Source organism: Juglans regia, chromosome 6, assembly GCF_001411555.2.
Source record: "Juglans regia cultivar Chandler chromosome 6, Walnut 2.0, whole genome shotgun sequence".
In the NCBI taxonomy this organism is placed as follows: Eukaryota; Viridiplantae; Streptophyta; class Magnoliopsida; order Fagales; family Juglandaceae; genus Juglans; species Juglans regia.
Genome location: NC_049906.1, coordinates 22,942,926 through 22,960,431, shown reverse-complemented (window position 1 = coordinate 22,960,431; position 17,506 = coordinate 22,942,926). Strand labels below are relative to the sequence as shown.

Genomic DNA, 17,506 nt, shown 5'->3' with positions numbered 1-17,506 from the left:
ACTATTATATATAAATAAAAAATAAAATCACTATAATATATAAATAAAAAATAAAATCACTATAATATTTATCACTATTAAATATAAATAAACAAATCATTATAATATAAAAATAATAAAAAATCACTATAATATATAAATAAAAAATATTTATCACTATTATATATAAATAAAAAATAAAATCATTATAATATATAAATAAAAAATAAAATCGCTATAATATATAAATAAAAAATAAAATCACTATAATATATAAATAAAAAATAAAATCACTACAATATATAAATAAAAAATAAAATCACTATAATATATAAATAAAAAATAAAATCACTACAATATATAAATAAAAAATAAAATCACTATTATATATAAATAAAAAATAAAATACTATAATATATAAATAAAAAATAAAATCACTATAATATTTATCACAATTATATATAAATTAAAAATAAAATCACTGTAATATATAAATAAAAAATAACATTACTATAATATTTATCATTATTATATATATAAATAAAATCATTATAATATTTATCACTATTATACATAAATTAAAAATAAAATCATTATAATATTTATCATTATTATATATAAAAATAAAATCACTACAATATTTATTAATATTAAAAAATTACTATAATAAAATCATTATAATATTTATGGGACCCACACATTTTTCAACTACCTACCCAAAAGTCAATAACTCAACATACTTCACATATCCAAACAATTCAAAATACTCTCAATGGGACCCACAAACTCACTCCAATCTCTACTCATAACTATTCACAAATATTCTCAACACTTCTCAAGTATTTTCACTACCCAAACGCACCCTTAGACCCCTAGGCTTCGAGCTCATCTATAAGGCTAAGCCCACCCGTAAGTCCAGGAAGACTTGTTAATGGCTTAAGGCTAAGTGCCCTACAGATAGAGGACTCGTAACCATAATTACAGATAAGATAACCTTGAAGAATTGGGAATGAGGCCCAGGACTGGATATAAATATCCTGAGTGACATAACTCCTACAAAACATGAGACATCTTCTCCAATTAAATAAGGGATCACAAAGGATAAACACACATGACTGGTGATTAGAGTTAATCGTCATCACGCCATATCCTTCTATAAATAATTTGGTAGAGGTAACATCATCATCTTTATTTTCATATACTTATTCTCATATTATTACTCACTTAAGTATCAAATTTTACATAGGGCAACCAGCGCCGTCTCTTCATTGCTGCAAGTGTCATTTGTGCAATTGGTAGTGTGAAACAAGTCCTTTACACTTGCAAAACTTATTTATATTATTATTTAGGAATGAAATGTCTATTTGTTATTAAAAAGAGAAAAAAAATTAATATTCTACGTCAAGCCAGTTTCACATGTTCACATGTTCCATTCTCCCCCCTCCTTTTGGGCAAAGCAGAAGGAACATCCAAAAAGATTCCATGGGTCAAGGAGGTTTGGTCTAGGAGGTGGGGGTGATGGATTAAATTGAAGTCCTCCCAACAACATGAAGCTTCCCATTTGGCTATGTCGTACGAAACAAAGTTGCCACTTCTATGGATCCTGAGATTCTAGGTCATATCTTTGATTGCGGTAAAGATTCTCCAACCAGAAGTGAGATGTTCGTTTCAAATAGCTGTGATTATTTCACGAGAGTCACCCTATGTCACCTTCCAAGTATCTAGGATTTGGGAAAGAGAAAGAAGCTCAAGCAGTTGAGAGCTTAAGAAAGTAGAAGACTTCAGTTCGGCGATGTTGTTTTGTGTTTAGTTAGTTTCAACATTTGGGCTAAGTTAGCCTTTATGGGCCTTTTATTCTTTGTGTTCATTTCGGATAGCCATGATTATTTCACAAGAGTCACCCATTATCACCGTCCAAGGATCTAGGGTTTGGGAAAGGGAAAGAAGCTCGAGCAGTTAAGAGCTTAACAAAGTAGAAGATTTCAGTTGGGCGATGTTGCTTTGTGTTTAGTTAGTTTCAACATTTGGGCTTAGAATTCAGTTTGTCGTTTTGGGCCTTTTATTCTTTGTTTAGTTGGGTTGTAAGGCCGAAAGACCTAGACTTATAACCGGGTCTACTTATCTATTTTATTTCCATAAAACTTGCCTATGGCCATATAATGTTAGTTTAAGTATTGTAGTTCATGGCCTAAGCCCAAAGCCCATAGATAGATGAATCAGTTATTGAAACCTGACAGTATGTATACTGTGCAAGGAACATTGTAATGGCATGTAAAAAAGTAATCAAATATGTTACTTCCCTTCTTATTCTTTTTCTTCTTCCTAGATGTGCTTTCCTTGGAAAGGGTTTTTCACTGCGATTCTACTATTCACTTGGGTGTGTGACAACTTGGTAGTACGGAGAACACCGATCTCTGTGCTAAAGAGTACATCAAATGGCAGAATGTACACATCTAAATCAATTACAAGATGGGATGACTGCCCTGAAGAAATCCATCGATTTACAATAAAAGAGCCTAAAGAAGTCCACAGATTTACAATACCAAAACCTAGAAACTAAAATGCTGGCCCTCAAGAGGCAAAATGATTCCATAGTACAACAACTAGCAGCTTTAACAGTAGAGCTGCAAAAAAAAACATCTATCAAGATCGGCAAGTACACCATTCAGGGATGGGGCTATCAATTAGCAGAGCATGGAGGGAAGCACAAGCTCAAAAAGTGTGTATGGAGTTTCCCACCTTCCAAGGTGAAGATCTAGCTAGTTGGATTTACTATGTAAACTTCAATAATACCCTGCCACATCATAAAATTAAGTTAGCATCATTCCATATGGAAAGAAGGGTTCTGATTTGGTGCCAGGACTTAGAGGAATCGAGTTAGGGTAATCTAGTTCTTTACCTTCATCAAAGCTTTGTTGATAAGGTTTGGTCCCAATGCCGTTGATGACCTGATGGAGGCCCTCACTAGGCTAAGACAGCAACGATCTATAGAAGATTACAAGGCCAACTTTGAAACCTTGTCGAATAGGCTGAAGGAATTGTCAGATTCCTATAAATTGAGTTGTTTTCTCAACCAGTTGAGAGATGACATAAGGCTGATTGTAAGGATGTTTAGCCCACCCAACCTTAACATTTGCTTATAGTTTAGCAAATCTACAAGAGGAGAATTTGAACTTAGCCAAGAGAAACCCCAGGTTTAGTACAACTTACTCCCCTAATCTCGGGATACTCAAGAAGCCACAGTTTATAGTGGTGGAACACCCTAAAAATGTAACTAAGGCCTAGTTTGGTTAGCCAGTACAGATGAAAACATCTCACTGGAGTTGTACCATACGGTAATTTTGGCTATCCAAACACAATATTTTCTCTTAAGTTTTGAAAAGATCCACTTAAACGAACAATAAATAAACAGTATAAAACAGTGAAAATTGATATGACCAGTGCGTGAATAGTGCCAAAATTGACTTAAACAGTACATGAACATTGAAAACTGACATGAACAGTGCACAATTCGGGTACTCTATAAAATAGTGGGACCCACACCTTTTTCAAATCCCAAAAATTAAAAACTATCTCATCTCATCTCACTATTCAAATACAGATTTTTTACAAACTATTTCATCTCATCTTAATTAAAAAATTTCACTACTATTCAAAATATTGTATCCAAACGAGGCCTAAGCTTGCCCTTCCAATCCAAAAGATTAACCAAACTCAAATGAATGAGAGGATGGAGAAAGGGTTATGCTATTACTGTGATTCCAAGTAGAATCCAGGGCATAAATGTCAAAACCCCAAGTTATGTTGGAGGAAATACTGTGTGAGGGAGAAGGGGACTATGAACAAGTTGAAGTTCTGATTGTGAATGAGACATAAACTGAAGGGGGAAGTGAGTTTCACCCGAGGACACCCTGAAATTACACTACATGCATTAACTAGGTCCCGTAATCCTGAAATGATGAGGACTAAAGGGAAGATTAGTGCTCAATGGCTGACCATCTTATTGGACTTAGGTTCCACACAGTTTTTTAGACCTTGCAGTGGTGAACAAGGTTGAAATACCCATAGACCCTACTGAGAAAGTTAAAGTTTGGGTGGCTTGTAGGGAGTTGATTCCTAGTGAGGGAAGGTGTAGTGTGATTAGATTAAAAATTCAAGGTACCACTTTTCATATGAAAGCCCATGTATTGGTACTGGCTGGGTGTGATATGGTCCTGGGTATTCACTAGCTCATAGAGTGAGGGTGTTTTTATTAGGATTTCAAAAACCTTACCATTAAGTTCATTTATAATGGAGAAACAATGAAATTAAAGGGGTTGATTGCAACCCAACTAATAGAAGAATGATCCCTCAACAAAGGTAACAAACTTGAAAAGGGGGGTAATTTTACAAGTACTGGAAATGGAAACAAAACGTGAAAAAAATGGTGGAAACCAACTCTTGCAGTAGTGCAGTCCTTGTTAAAACAATATTCTGATGTGTTCACTGAACCTAAGGGGTTGCCCCTCCTTGAACCCATGACCATGCTATTAATTTGGTTCCATACACAAATCCAATATCTATCAAACCTTACAAGTGTCCCTATTTTCAGAAAGGTGAGCTCGAAAGGATAGTCAAGGAGTTGTTGAATTCAGGGGCTATTCAACGAGGTCAAAGTTTATATTCTTCATTGCTCTTTTGGTTAGGAAGGCTAATGGCACTTGGAGGTTGTGTGTAGACTACTGGGGGCTCAACAAAGTCACTGTTAAGGATAAAAATCATATACCAATGGTGGAGGAACTAATGGACGAGTTATGTGGGGCCACTATTCTCTCCAATCTAGATATAAGGTCAGGCTATCATTAGATTCGGGTTAAGCCTACATATGTGCATAAAACTGCCCTTAGAGTCCATGAAGGGCACTATGAATTCTTGGTGATGCTCTTTGGGTTGACCAATACACCATCCACTTTCAAAAGCCTAATGAATGAAATATTCAAAGCCTACTTAAGAAAGTTCATCCTTATATTTCTTTATGATATTTTACTGTATAGAAAGACTGAAGAGGAGCATGTGAAGTATCTCCAAGTGGCTTTGGAAACCCTAAACCAGCATCAGCTGTATGCAAAACTATCAAAATGTCATTTTGGGTGCATTAAGGTGGCTTATTTGGGCCATTTAATTTCTGCCCAAGGGGTGAGAGCTGACCTAGATAAATTACAATCCATGAGGGATTGACCATTACCAAACTCACTTAAGGTATTTAGGGATTTTTTAGGGTTGACTAGGTACTACCGTAAGTTCATAAAAGGCTATGGTGGAATTACAACACCTTTAACAAGAATGCTAAGGAATGATGACTTCCATTGGAGTGAAGAGGCCAAGCTAGCTTTTCACAAGTTTAAAGAAGTTGTCATACAACCCCCTGTACTGGGACTGCCAAACTTTACTAAACCGTCCACCATCGAATGTGATGCCTTAGGGACTGCCATAGAAGCTGTGTTAATGCAACAAGGAAAACCCTTAGCATATTTCAGTTAAGCTTTGTAGGGAAGGTAGTTGTTACTATCCACTTCTAAGAAAGAGCTATTTCTATTGGTATTAGTTGTTCTTAAGTAGAGACCTTACATGTTGGGAAGGATCTTTGTGATTAAAACAAACCTGCAAAGTCTTAAACACTTGATTGGGTAGAAAGTGGGTACGCCAATGCAACAAAGGTGGGGTGTCTAAACTCTTGGGGTATGATTTCATAGTAAAGTATTAAAAATGGGTGGAGAATGGGGTAGCAGATGCCTTATCCAGGAAGATGATGGAGGATGAAGAAACCTTGATGCTGATGTCTTTTCCTTTTGTAGATTGGGTTGAGGAGTTGAAGACAACCTATACTTTTGATCAACCATTACAACACCTAATTTCACTTTTTAGAGAGGGAAATCACAGCTCAGATTACACTGAGAAGGGAGGCCTGCTAAGAACAGATTGTATATTCCTCAAAATGAGGAATTTAAGAGGATGATACTGGAACTGACTCACAATAGCCCTTAGAGTGGGCAACTCGAGTTATGACAAGACCAAACACATGGTAAGAAGATATTTTTTTTCTAGTCTAGGCTCAAGTGTGATGTGTGTAAGAAAGTGACGGTTGAAAAAATGAGGAGTTTAAGAGAAAGATACTAGAATTGACTCATAGCAACCCCTAGGATGGGGACTCGGGTTATGACAAGACCATACTCAGGGTGAGAAGAGATTTTTTCTGGCCTAGGCTCAAGAAGGATGTTAAACAGTTTGTGAGGGGTTGTGATGGGTGACTGCAGCCACTGCCTATCCCATATTATCCTTGGACCTACATATATTTTGACTTTGTGGAATGTTGCCTACTTCCCATGGGTATAACAGTTTGTGGTTTGTTGTGGACAGATTCATAAAATGTAGCCATTTTATCCCTTTGAAGAACCCATACACAATTAAGAGTGTTGCTGAGCTATTCCACATACACATCTTTAAGTTACATGGACTTCCCTTGTTAATTATAGCTAATAGGGACATCACCTTCACTAGCCATTTTTTACAAGAGCTCTTTCCCTTATAAGTGGTGCAGTTATTAGTGATCATAGCCTACCACCCCCAAACTGATGGCCAAATCGAGGCAGTAAATAAAATCCTAAAAAACTATCTCAGGCATTTTTCTATTGACAGGCCCACTGACTGGTCCCTTTGGTTCCCCCTAGCCGAGTGGTGGTATAACACTACCCCACGCATGTCTACAAAGTTAACTCATTTCCAAGCCCTCTATGGGTATCCCTTCCCATGGTTGAAAGATTACAATCCAAACACAACAAATATGGAAGTAGTAGAATCTAACAAGTCTAGGGAGACCGACATAACTTGCATAAGGCCCAAGATCGAATGAAGAGGTATGTTGACTTAAAAGAAAAGATCAAGAATTTTAAGAAGGGGAGTGGGTATGGTGTACCTTCGGCTCTAGCCTTACAGACATAATTCAGTGAACCAACGACATAACCTCAAGCTGGCCCCCTGCTATGTTGGGCCCTTCCAAATAGTGCAGCGAGTTGGGATGGTTGCTTATAAATTGGATCTACCTTAGGGATTCGGATCCACCCAACTAGTAGATGAGCATGGAATCCTCCACTTGGAGCCTAGAGAGGTGCTAGGACGACGTATGAAGAAATCCGGGAACAAGGCCAAGATCGAGCTACTTTTTCATTGGCAAGGACAAGGAGCAAAAGAGGCCATTTGGGAGACCTACTCACAACTGAAGGAATCATTTCCCCACCTTGCAGGCAAGGTGTTCTAAAGGGAAGGGTCAGTCATCGTCCAAGGATCTATGGTTTGGGAAAGGGGAAGAAGCTCGAACAGTTGGCAGCTGAACAAAGTAGAAGACTTCAGTTGGGCGATGTTGTTTTGTGTTTAGTCAGTTTGAGCGTTCGGGCTTAGTTAGTCGTTATGGGCTTTTTGTTCTCTGTTTAGTTTGGTTGTATGGCCGAAAGGCCCATACTTGTAACTAGGTCTACTTATCCCATTTATTTCCATAAGTTCTGCCGATGGCCATATAATGTTAGTTTAAGTATTGTAGTTCATGGCCCAGGCCTAGGGCCCATAGATAGATGAATTAGTTACGAGAACTTGACTATATGTATATTGTGCAAGGAACATTGTAACGACAAGCAAAAAAGTGATCAAATCTGTTATTTCCCTTCTTATCATTTTTCTTCTTTCTAGAGGTGCTCTCCTCGAAAAGGACTTTTCACTACGATTTTACTATTCACCCAGGTGTGTGACACCCTCTAAAAGGATATAGTCGATTCTCAAATTTCGTGCTTTTTTCAATGGCTAGCATTGTAGCTTTGGCTTCCCCAACTCTCGATTCATCTGGGTTATGCCCGCAACCCGGCCTGCCCAAATCTGTTTTGGGCCCGACCTGACCCCAAAACAGTAAGGATGAAAATAAACCTGACTCAAACCCTACCCTGCCCATTTGGGTTGGGTTAAAAATTCTTGGTTAAACAAACCATTTCAATCTCAAAAAAACCAACCACATTTCACACTTCACCTTCAACCCTTCTCATTCGAAGCCTTCGTTGCTTGTGACAGGAACCTCACTGTCATGGAAGCTTGGGCCCCACAACTTCAACTCGTGGATGTGCTCCATGACTTCGTTGCCTGGGTCCCTCGTGACCGGATTTGGCCCACCTTGTTGGGATCTGAAGCACCCCTCCACGAGGCAACAGACGATTCGAGGGTTTCCTTCCACCATAAAGCCACACCACCTCCATTGTCACTAACATTGGTAAGTTCTATGGTTTCGATATGTGCATCTCACACGAATTAATTTGTTCTCTATTGTCACCAACCCTCCCCCCCTGGTTTCCCTCTCATAGATTACTCCTCTCTGATAGTTTCTCGGCTCAGTGGGTGGAAGATTTATAAATTTGGTGTCATAGCAAGTTCAACCACCGTACATTGTCACACACGCACTCATGATAAGCCTTTCTCCCATTCTCTCTCCTACCTTTGTGTGTCCTCTGTTTTTTTCCCTTGAGCCACTATCCCCCAAATTGTTTTGGAATTTAATTTTTATTTGGGTTGTTGAAAACTAATCGCAGGGTAGTAATTAGGTTGGGGAAAGGTGAAGAAAACTGTCTTCGGTTCATTGATGATGGCGTCATTCTGGATTGAATCTGACGAAATACAAGCATGGCAGAGTGCAAATAAGAATAAGGTAACGGTAACTACGAAGACGAGCTTGGCCATTTCGTGGTGATCAGACATAACGATAGAGAATGTGGCTTTGGGAGGAGTCTTGACTCCGCGCAAAAGACGGGTGATCAGTTTCGACCGATATTAGGTGTAATAAACCTGGTATTGGGTTTGACCCATTGAATCCGACTTTAGTTGGGGGGCCCACGTCGGGCCTTTCGAATTGATCGGGCCAAGCCCTTTTTTGCACAGGCCTAATTTGGGTTGCTCCTCACAGTCCAACATGTAGGAGTTGTAGAGAGAGAGAGAGAGCAATATCAATCGCTGAGGGACAATCCCATCCTTCCCAATCCCTTCAACATTCACATCACCCTAAGCCAAAAGTTTATCTACTCTATTAAAATATTCCTTTTTATTCATTTTCTATTCTATTATAATATTCTTTTTTTGTTGTTTTCTTTAAACTTTATATTTTTCCATCCTATTTTCAAAAATTCAAATATTATTATTGCTCATATTTTAACATATATTTTTGTTTTCAATGGTAATATTTTAAAAAATTCTTCTTTTCTTAGTTTTCATAAAATAGCTTATATGATATATGGGCTATGGTAATGTGTTTTTCTCAATACAAATGAATTAAATATTTAATAAAAAAATCATTTTTATCAATGTACTTTAAAAATATAAAAATAAGATTTGCCTCACATTAACAAAAAATGAAAAAATGATTTTTATGACTAATTTAGTTGTTTCTTAGATTAGAAGAAAAATGAGTAACAAAATTAATTAGATATTTATATTACAATAAAAAAATCAAAAAAATCTTCAGCTTTCCCATAGTAGTCTCTCAAAATTTAGGAATTTAATATAGCAAAGCTAAAATTCTAAAATGATTTTGGAGAGCCGGATGTGAGGATCTCCTTACATTTCGGAATAAGAGGAAGAAAATTAATGTAAACCACTAACCTTTTGCAAGTGCCCACTTTCAAAACAATTTCCCCTTGTTTCTTATTTGATGTACATTCTTGATGACTCCATAAATTATTGAGTGCCAACTTGGGTTAGCTCCCCTTATAGGGTGAGTGCCAAAAGAATGTATAGCAGAGATGGTTTAGTATGGAAGGAGTTAATGACACCAAAAACTTGTTCATTTCATTTGAATAGGAGATGTTGTAGAAAGTCTGTAATCTTTTGCTGCCAACAAAAGGAAACTCATCAAACATTGGATTCCATTGTACCCTATTTGTGAAAAGGATATCGAAATTGTAAACCTGTATAAGAGATAAGAGTATGGCAAAAACCTCCCTCAAAATTGTCATGAAAGTGAATAAGGACCCAGTTGTTGCTTATCAAAAGAACCAACATGGTTGTGGGCTTCATGATTTGAAGATGATTAGTATTTTTTATCTTTATGTAATTACACTGTAATTACAGTTTTATAATTGAAAGGTGATCCTTTAGATTTTGATTATATGTGCACTATATGTAAGAAAACTAGAAGGGATGTTCACTTCCCCTATTGAGCTAGGCCAAAACTAGGGGAGTTATTTACAGAGATTGGCCAAAACTAGGTGAGGTATTTACATCCTGGGTCGGACCAAGTCTGTCATGGAAGCCTATAGTCCAATAGTATTGTCAGCCCACATATTGAGTAAGGAAGAAGAAGTCCTAGGCATGAGCGGGAAACCGACTGACAAGGAAAGATGGATGCCACCTACCCTGACACCACCTTGTAGAAATACGTTGTGGCAGAGCCACGCTGCATTTAAGGATCGAATACAGGATATGGATAGGGATCATGGAAGCACCCCCTGTCGTTAACAAAGCGCACGGAAGGTGGCCGCACTCACCTGCCACCAAGGTGTGGCCCAGGGAAGCCACGCCGCATTAAAGGTAGTGACGTGGTATCCCGTATGAGATACCAGGGCCTCTGGTATGGGGTACAGAGTATCATGTCGGTGTGCAGTATAAAAGTCAAACACCAGGTTAGAATTCAGGACATATGCTCTCCTGCTTACTGAAATTCTCTCCAAGGTAAAAGAATACTAACTTAGGCATTAGAGGGTACCCTTCAACCCCAAGCCCCCCATCTTATCTGTGTTACAGGTGGCTGAGCCTAGTTCTTGGTGTGCGAAACACATGGTCAACAGTGGCGCCATTGTGGAATTCTTATAAAAATAAACGTGTCCTTTGTATGTTAGCTACAACATGCTCTCAGACGAAGATTTGCATACCTGGAGGAGCGCATAAGGAAGATGGCGGAGGAAGTGGAGAATCTTCTACGAGAAAACGAAGCTTTAAGGTGGAGGAACAGCGAGCTGCAAAAGGATGTGGGACCGAGTCAAAACAAACATACAGTATCTCGAAGCACTGGTGGCGTAGACGCCAACGAGGAAGAAAGAAAGAGGATGAACCACGAGTTACACAACCTCATGGATAAGTATGAGGAGATGACAAAGAGGACGGGGGCTTCATCATCGGTCAACTAGTTGCTCACCAGCATGGACATGCTCTATAGCGAGAAGGTGATGGCTACCCTGCTACCTCCAAAGTTCCAAGTCCCCCAGATGGAGATGTACAAAGGGTCTAAAGACCCTCTCGAGCATTTGGAGACCTTCATAGCCCATATGAACCTGCACTGGTTCCCCAGGAAGATAGCCTGCAGAGCTTTCTCGCTGACCTTGAAGGTGTGAGAGGGTGGTTTGGGGCGTTGCTACCTAGCGCTATTGATAGTTTTGGCGAGTTGGCTCGATTATTTCTGATGAAATTCATGGCAAGCAGAAGAAGAAAACATTTGGCTACCTACCTCTTGACTGTTAACCAGCGGGAGGATGAGATCTTGAAGGCATACTTGTCTAGGTTCAACAAAGAGCATATGATGACATACGATCAAGATGAGAAGATCATGCTAGCGGTGCTCTTGGGAGGTGTGTAGCCCCAAAACCTATTCATGGTGGAGTTAGCAAGAAAAACTCCCATGACATTGCGAGAGTTCATGGACAAAGCAGACTATTTCATTAATGCTGAGGGCATTCTTCGGGCTTTGACCGCTCCGAGGAAAACTGAGCTGGAGCAAGCTGACAGAAAGTCCAATATGTCGAGCAGAGGGCTCACTATGAAGAAGTGTACTCGGCAAAGCGACCCCCCAGTAGAGGAAGTGCTCAACTATGCTAGTCATCTCCTTTGGAGACAATGACAAACAAGGGGTCTTGTACCCACACGACGACCTGTTGGTAGTAACCATGCTCATCGCCAACTTCACAACCAAAAGGATCTTGATCGACAATGATAGCTTGATAGATATTCTTTTCTAGGATGCTTTCACCCAGATTGGAATTGACCCCAACCGGCTATGACCACCACCCATGCCATTCAAAGGGTTTTCAGGGGACATGGTCTAGCCAATGGGAACCATCATCACCTTGTAGGTCTTGGCCGGCAAGGCCACTAACACGGCTGCGATGATGGCCGACTTCTTAATGGTGAAAGCCGTTTCGTCTTACAATGTTATATTAGAGCATCCTCATTCGGTTCTCCATCTCTCCCCCATCCCCATAATTTAGGGATTATTTTAGGATTTTGGAGAAAAACCCTCTTCATCCCAATCTCCATTTTGCAGTTTGTTTATACGGTATCTACAGTCGTTCCCCATATATGGGGAACTACTATAGCATCGCTATTTGGGGTCTTCTTCGTCCCGCGAAAATCCTCTCCATCGATTGGCCCCTCCCTCACAACACCAATGAACGCAGCCCCTCTCCATCGGCAATTTTGGTAAGTTTTACTTCGGTTTCTTCAAAATCAAAACCATTTCTCTCTTCCCTAATTTTCCCTAATTTTTCCTCATTTTCCCTCACTTTATTGGAATATCTCTCTCCTTCTATGTTTCTCTTTTCCCATTGTTCTTCCTCCCGACACCATGATCAAGGTAAGCATATAAGGTCTTCAACTCTGTCTCTGGCTCGGCGATGTCTTCGCTGTTTGGCTGTCGAGAAAGTTATGGCTCACTTTCACTGATTTGTATTTTGTTTTGATTTTTCATCTGAGGGATTCAATTTATGATTTTGGGTTTTGTTAGAGGAAACCGCTTCTCATTTTTATTCTTGCGTTGCCATTGATTTCTATGTATTATTTTGGCTCTCTTCGCTGTTTGGCTTCCAAGAAACACCATGGAAGCGTCTACTGTTTGATTTGCAATTTTTTTTTTTCACTCTCGGTTTGTTTGTGATTTTGGGCTTTGTTGAGGAAACCGATTCTCATTTTTATGACATGCGTTGCCATTGATTTCTCTGTATTATTTTGGCTCTCTCAAGTTGTTTGGCTGCCAAGAAAGTTATGGGAAATTATTTGTGTTTTTTTTAATTACTTTGTTTCTATCATTTTTGTGTTGACTATTGGCTGTGTTAACTGTTGAAATGCAGAGAATTTGATGAAAAAAATCATATAGATTTATGGGGTTTTTTATTTTTATCAAAATTTGGTGGAGTTTGTGGTTATGGAATGTGTGGGGTTTTGGTTTTGAGGAGCATTTGGTGGAGTTTGTGGCTATGAAATGTGTGGAGTTTTTGGTTTTGACGATATTTTTGAGGAGAATTTGGTGGAGTTTGTGGTTATGAAATTTGTGAGGTTATTGGTTTTGAGAAGAATTTGGTGGACAAAGTGGTTATGGAATTTTGTGGGGTTATTGGTTTTGAGACCATTTTGGTGGAGTTTGTGGTTATGGAATTTGTGGGGTTATTGGTTTTGATACCATTTTGGTGGAGTTTGTGGTTATGGAATGTGATTTATCATTGTTTGTGGTTATCCATTCATTAATTTGTTGTTTTGTTGGGTCTTTTGCAATATTTCGTATCTCTAGGGGGAGGGGCAGTTATTAGGCTGTGATGATGGTGTTATAGTGCGGGTTAATTCACAAGTGTTAATAGGGTCCTACCGATATGGCGGGGTGAGGATATATTGTAATTTCTGGTACTTTCCAGAAAATGCAATGGACATTCGGATGGGGTTTTGCAGCCATTCAATGTGAATGGCTTATTGCTTACGCATGCTGTCAATATTTCCACCATTCGGAGCCCCATTTATTTATAAATTCAATATGAAGAAACCGGATGTGAATGCTCTTATTTAGCATTCTTGTGATTTGTATTGTTGTTTGGTTGTTGTTTTGTGTGAATATGTGAATTGGTCAGTTCTGTTCGATTGCTTTTTTGCTGTGTCATTGTTTGAAAAAGTTATGTTGTGATAAAAAAAATTATGTGTAAATTAAACTCCCTCGGATGTGATGATGACAAAGACTGGTGGAGATACAGGAAATTTATGGTCATTTACTCAATGGCTAGGTAACCCGGACGGCCAACAAGTAGTGGCAACTGGTTGTTCATGTCATGAATGGGTGGTCAAATTTCGTAGAAGTCACCATTTGGTTCATGAGCCGGCGATTGGAAAAACCTTAAACTTCATACTTAAGTGTCTAACATTTCAATGCATTTTTAGAGATGGATTCACAAGACCCTAGATATATGTCATTCACCAACCTCTTGAGTGAAGATCTTCAAGTAGACCCCACTTTACGGTGGGCAAAGTGGAAACTCTCCTATGACTGTTGATGACTCTCCACCCCTACCCCATAACGATCTTATCGGCATTAGGAAATCAGTTAGGGGTGCGAACTTCACCCCTGAGGAAGACAAGTTACTTGTCTCTGCATGGCATAATTGTAGCCTTGATGTCGTCCAAAGAACAGATCAAAAACACTCCCAGCTTTGGGAAAATTTTTTTGAATACTTTCAACAATTTAAATAAACCACAAATGATCGAACCATCAAGTCTTTAATACATCGGTGGTCGGTTATTCAAAAGGCCACAAACAAATTTTGTGCCAAACTAGTGCAGGTTGAAGGGTTGAATCAAAGTAGCATGACCGAGCAAGACAAGGTAGAATACTTACTTATTTTATGAATAATTAATTTTTTTATACATTGGTTTAACATAAATTTTTTTCCCTGCATGCAAGTTTGACAAGGCAAAGGTTATGTACGCATCGCTAGAGAAATGCTCCTTCCAGTTCTAGCATTGTTGGCACCTATTAAAGGACCAACCTAAATGGGACTGCATTCGACAAAGGAGGATCTAAAGCGAAGGAAGACGATGTTCTCGACCCGGACTCGATGTTTTGGGGTGACGATGGATTCAGTTTTTGATCTCACGGTGGACAATGTGATGGATGATGACGTGATCAAATTGGACCGGCCAATGGAAAGGAAAGCTGAGAAAAGAAAATGAAAGGCCCAGGCCACGTCAGCACAAGAGATTGTTGGGCACATCAAGTTGAAGTATATGCTTTTGGAGGAGTCACGTGCTCAAGAGAAAGAGTATTTTTATCTCAGGGTCGAAAATATGGAGTATGACAGGGAAAAAAAGCTAAATGTCATCCGTTTCGAGGATGAAAGACTGAGGTTGGACGCTGAGAAGATGAAAAATGAGAAGGAAAAAGAGTTAAATAAAATTCGTCAAGAAGACGAAAGACTGAGGTTAGAGGCGGAGAAACTAGAGCTCGCCAAGAAGGAAACGGATCAGCGCATTATGATGATGGACGTGAGTGCCATGCCAGGACTGCAACGGTTATATTTCGAGCAACTGCAAAGGGACATCATGTTGAGACGCAATGATGCAGGACATTTGGATTGATTTGTTTTTATGTAAAAAGTTTATTTCTTTATTTTTTGTTTGTTTCAAACAATGATGGATGACAAGTTTCTTGATACTAAGACAGTTTAATTTTTAATTTGGATTGTGTAAATTGATATTTTGAAACAAGGAAATTGCCTATTACAATTTCAGAAACTATTACTGATTACCTCAAATATAATCACTATGAACATGAACGAAATACGAATGAAAATTTAATTAAAAAAAATATCCAATACTAACATAAAGGAAATACGAATTGAAATTTCATTAACTTAAATATAGTCACTATAACATGAAGGAAATACCAATTAATTATGCGACATGTATACTGTTGGGAATATAATAGTCATTGATGTTCAATTAGATCTGCTTGGAGCTGATGATGTGCCGAGGTGTCTCTATTATTATGATGACGTTGGATGAAGTCCGTAAGCTTATCAGTATGATTGTGTGACAGTTCGAGGACTTCATCATCAAGTTGATCATACTCAATGTTCGATACCTCACTATCATCACGCTCGTCTTCAATTATCATATTATGTAGAATACCATATGCCTTCATTATATTTGTTAGTTCTTTAACTTTGAACATTCGGGAAGGTCCACGAATGATTGCAAATCTTTGTTGAAGTACTCCGAATGCACGTTCGACATCTTTTCTTGCGGATTCTTGTGCTTTCATAAAAAAAAAAAATTTCTTATTCCCTTGTGGTGATGGAATCGTCTTCACAAAAGTTCGCCACTTGGGATGAATACCATCCGCAAGGTAATACCCCATATCGTAGTGGGTGTCATTGATTGTGTAATTGACTGAAGGAGCACGCCCTTGAGCAAGTTCTGTGAAAATAGAAGATCTCTCTAGCACATTAATGTTGTTATGTAAACCGGGCATACCAAAAAATGCATGCTATATCCAGAGATCATATGAAGCAACTGCTTCTAAAATAATATTAGGTTCACGAATGTGGCCAGAGTACATACATTTCCAAGCTGCAGGATAATTTTTCCACTTCCAATGCATGTAGTCAATGTTTCCCAGCATTCCTGGGAATCCCCGTTGTTCACTAACCGAAAGCAATCGAGCAATATCATTGACATTTAGAAACCGTAAATATTCATCTAAAAAAACACTTACTATTGTCTTAGAGAATTTTTTAAGGCTCTCCATTGCGGTGCTTTCACCAATACGTATGTATTCATCCATAAATGTCCAGTAACCCCATAAGCCAACATTCTAAGTGTTGCGGTTATCTTTTGCATAGATGATAATTTGAGTCTTCCGGCATTATCTCTTCTCTGGACGAAGTACGGTTGGTAAGACTCTACCTCATTTACAATACGGAGAAATAGGGGACGACTCATCTGAAATCTCATTCGAAATAGATTTGAGGGATATATTAGATTTTCTGTGAAATAATCGCAAAATAGGCACTCGTGCCCTTGAATATGATCACGCCAAATAAATTTACGGCATTGACGATTGGCACGATTCCTTAGTGACTGTCCATCGGCCTCGTCATTAAGAACAACATCCAACTCATCTTTAGAGGATAAGTATGTGAGCGATTTGTGAAAGAAGGTACGAGCCATTTGATAAAGGGAGTGAGATATCAGGGGAGACTATTGAATTTTGGTTCTTTAGATCAATTGAGACTTGAGATTGTGAGAATGTGAATGCAAGCAGAATGCGTATTTATAGAGGGAAAAGTTACCATTACATATAGGACAAAAAATATTATCGTTTGAGAGAAAACAAAAAAAAATTGCCGTTGGAGAAAAGAAAAAAAAAATTTACCGTTGGAGACAAGTGTTCAAAATGTTACCGTTAGAAAATGCACATATTAAAAAAAATTACTATTTTTATAATATTGATTTCGATTTGAAAAATAATATTATATTCGGTAGCCAAAATCGTATAGGTATTTAGTAGAATGTAATATTTGAAAAGAATGAAGATAATAAGACAAAATAGTTAGTAGTTAAGATTGTAAATGGAAGTGAGAGAAAAAAATAATAAAGAAAGAATAGAGAAATATTATTTAATAGGATAGAGATGATGATGGAGAATGAGATGTAGAAGGTTTTTGAAAGATGAATAAAATTTAGGTAAAAATTTTAGGGAATGTACTTTTTAGTT

General features: G+C 38.2%; 1 pseudogene; it reads right to left on the bottom strand.

Moving 5' to 3' along the window:
• Positions 1-15,715: 15,715 nt before the first annotated feature.
• On the bottom strand, positions 15,716-16,959 carry LOC118348643 (annotated as a pseudogene).
• Positions 16,960-17,506: the final 547 nt, after the last annotated feature.